Raw genomic sequence first — 4,064 nt, 5'->3', positions numbered from 1 at the left:
CCTTCCACCCTTTACCAAATATATAGATGCATTAATTAAATAAGAGATATTGTGATATTCCAAAATATCCATGTTCGAACATGGAACCAACTTCATCTTCACCTGCAACTAGCAACGCTATAAGAAGGGTTAAGCAAAAGCGGTAACTTAGCCAAACTACGGTTTGCTAGGAAAGGATAGTTAGAGGCTTGACATGGCAATATGGGAGGCATGATATAACAAGTGGTAGGTAGCGCAGCATGGCAATGGAACGAACAACTAGCAAAGCAAAGATAGAAGTGATTTCGAGGGTATGGTCATCTTGCCTGCAAGGTTCTCAGAGTTGTCGAAAGCTTGATCCTCGTAAGCGTACTCAACAGGTTCCCCGTTCACGAACTCATCTCCCATCTCTACCCACAACAAGAACACAAGCAAACGGAACCACAATCAATCACGGGAAATGCACAAGCAACATGATGCAAAACATGTATGATATGCGAGATGTGGTATGCGATGCGTATGCGTGCTCCGGAGGAAAAATGATGAACAAGGCAGTAACTTGGCAAACCAAGCATGCCACTGGAAAGATGAGATGATTTCGGTCGAAATCGATATAAATATCACCGGAAACGGATGCACGGTTTCCAAATGGCAAGCAAAACAAGAATGACACGAATCTGCGATTAACAGCATGATAGCACTTAGAATGCAACAAGTAACAATGCTACAACACTCCAACATAGCAACAAAGCATATGGTAGTAATCGACAGGAGATGCTTGACAAAATATGAACAATGAGCTACGGCTAGATCACAACATAACAGGCTCAAACAAGCATGGCAAAAGTGCAAAAGATATCAGGTTCACAAACTTGGTGAAATTACTGGACTTGGCTGAAACAGCATCAGGTAGCAATGTTCAGAGCAAGAAAAACACATGCTACATGGACTTAACATAGCAAAACAAGGCATGGCATGAATCTACTAAATGCATATGACAAAAGTCCCTTACTTAACATAAGCCAAAAGGACCAGAAGATATGATGGCAACCATGTAAACATAGCAAGTTTCGAAAACAGAGCATGGCAGAAACAGACATTATGAGGGCATCTTTGTGAGCTTGATGCACTCATCACAAAGAAATGCATGACAAAACAAGAACACCTACAGCAAGATAACATGTTTACGAAGCTATCCATGGCAAGAGCAAATACATAGCATGAAAGGAACAACTACAACAAGCATGGCAAAATTGAATAACACGTAAACAATCTGCCAGAAACATTTTATAGCAAAAGTAGAGCAAGATTGAGTCAAGCTATGGCACTCCATAATTGCAAACAAGGGCATGAATGGATCAACTACAATAATATCTACAAAACATCCTTACTGAACATCACCAAAATAAGCATGGATCTCTCTGTAGACACATGGATACATAGCAACAAAATTACAGCAGTCCAAATGGAGCACGGTTTTCGCCCACACGATCGTGATCGAACGACCTAGAGCATGGAAGTGACTTAGAGGAGTTTTGGGCTGTTTAGAGAGGGGTTTTTGCTGCAACACACAGAAGGCATCTGCGGTTACCCGGTTAACCGTTGGAGTACCAATCGACCTCCAAATGGAACGAAACTTGACAGGTGGTCTACCGGTGGTATACCAAGGCCACTTGGCAAACCTCGGTCCATTCCGAGAACGTTCAACACCCGCTCACGAAAAGAAACAAGAGGGGTGCGCCGGTGCACGTGGGAGTGCCGGATTGCAAAACGGACAACGGGGAAAATGCTCGGATGCAAGAGACGAACACGTATGCAAATGCAATGCCCATGATGACATGATATGAAATGCATGACATGAACAAAATGCAAAAACGAAGAAGAAACCCAACCACGGAGGGAATATCATAACACATAGCCGAAAATGGCAAGAGCTGGAGTTACAAATATGGAAAGTTACATCCGGGGTGTTACATACTGTCTTGCTTTCTTTCCCATTTAGATAAGGGAGATGCTGATACGTCTCCAATGTATCTATAATTTATGAAGCATTCATGCTATTTTATTATCTGTTTTGAATGATTACGGGCTTTATTTTACACATTTATATTATTTTTGGGACTAACCTACTAACCGGAGGCCCAACCCATATTGCTGTTTTATTGCCTGTTTCAGTATTTCGAAGAAAGGAATATCAAACGGAATCCAAACGGAATGAAACCTTCAGGAGCGTGATTTTTGGAAAGGATATGATCCGGGAGACTTCGAGTTCAAGCCAGGGAAGGTTCGAGGAAGCCAGGAGATAGGAGGGCGCGCCCACCCCTCCTGGGCGCGCCCCCTGTCTCCTGGGCCCCTCGAGCATCCCCCGAGCGACTTCTTTCACCTATATATTCCCATATACCCTAAAACCATCGAATACGAAGATAGATCGGGAGTTCCGCCACCGCAAGCCTCTGTAGCCACCAAAAACCTCTCGGGAGCCCGTTCCGGCACCCTGCCGGAGGGGGAACCCATCACCGGTGGCCATCTTCATCATCCCGGTGCTCTCCATGACGAGGAGGGAGTAGTTCACCCTCGGGTCTGAGGGTATGTACCAGTAGCTATGTGTTTGATCTCTCTCTCTCTCTCTCGTGTTCTCTCTATGGCACGATCTTGATGTATTGTGAGCTTTGCTATTATAGTTGGATCTTATGATGTTTCTCCCCCTCTACTCTCTTGTGATGAATTGAGTTTTCCTCTTGAAGTTATCTTATCGGATTGAGTCTTTAAGGATTTGAGAACACTTGATGTATGTCTTGCTGTGTTTATCTGTGGTGACAATGGGATATTCGCGTGATCCACTTGATCTATGTTTTGGTGATCAACTTGCGGGTTCCGCCCATGAACCTATGCATAGGGGTTGGCACACGTTTTCGTCTTGACTCTCCGGTAGAAACTTTGGGGCACTCTTTGAAGTACTTTGTGTTGGTTGAATAGATGAATCTGAGATTGTGTGATGCAGAGGTGACAATGGAGTATCTAGGTGACATTAGGGTTTTGGTTGATTTGTATCTTAAGGTGTTATTCTAGTACAAACTCTTGAATAGATTGATCCGAAAGAATAACTTTGAGGTGGTTTCGTACCCTACCATAATCTCTTCGTTTGTTCTCCGCTATTAGTGGCTTTGGAGTGACTCTTTGTTGCATGTTGAGGGATTGTTATATGATCTATCTATGTTATTATTATTGAGAGAACTTGCACTAGTGAAAGTATGAACCCTAGGCCTTGTTTCCTAGCATTGCAATACCGTTTACACTCACTTTTACTATTAGTTACCTTGCTGCTTTTATATTTTCAGATTACAAAAACCTATATCTACCATCCATATTGCACTTGTATCACCATCTCTTCGCCGAACTAGTGCACCTATACAATTTACCATTGTATTGGGTGTGTTGGGGACACAAGAGACTCTTTGTTATTTGGTTGCAGGGTTGTTTGAGAGAGACCATCTTTATCCTACGCCTCCCACGGATTGATAAACATTAGGTCATCCACTTGAGGGAAATTTGCTACTATCCTACAAACATGTGCACTTGCAGGCCCAACAACGTCTACAAGAAAAAGGTTGTGTAGTAGACATCAAGCTCTTTTCTGGCGCCGTTGCCGGGGAGGTGGGTGCTTGAAGGTATATCTTTAGATCTTGCAATCGAATCTTTTTGTTTCTTGTTTTATCACTTGTTTGGTTTATAAAAGAAAACTACAAAAAAATGGAATTGAGTTTGTCTCATACGCTTCATCTTTTTAATATCTTTCGTAAGTATGATGAAAAGGAAAATTGTGCTCAAGTGCTAGAAGAAGAATGCATTAAAATGTTTGGTACTAAATCTTTGAATGATGAGCATGATTGCAATGTTGTTAGTATGAACTCCTTGAATATCCATAGTACTAATGATGATTGCACTAGTTATGATGAAAATGTCTCCTATAAGCATGTCGATTTTTGTGGAGAGCATTGGGTTTGCATAGATACGCCAAATAGAGAAGATAGATATTGCAAGAGGCATAAGTATTTAGAAACTAAATGGTTGCAAGAAAGGCTAGA

Source organism: Aegilops tauschii, chromosome 2 (assembly GCF_002575655.3).
Source record: "Aegilops tauschii subsp. strangulata cultivar AL8/78 chromosome 2, Aet v6.0, whole genome shotgun sequence".
Lineage (NCBI taxonomy): Eukaryota > Viridiplantae > Streptophyta > Magnoliopsida > Poales > Poaceae > Aegilops > Aegilops tauschii.
Note: the sequence above shows the minus strand (reverse complement) of the source record.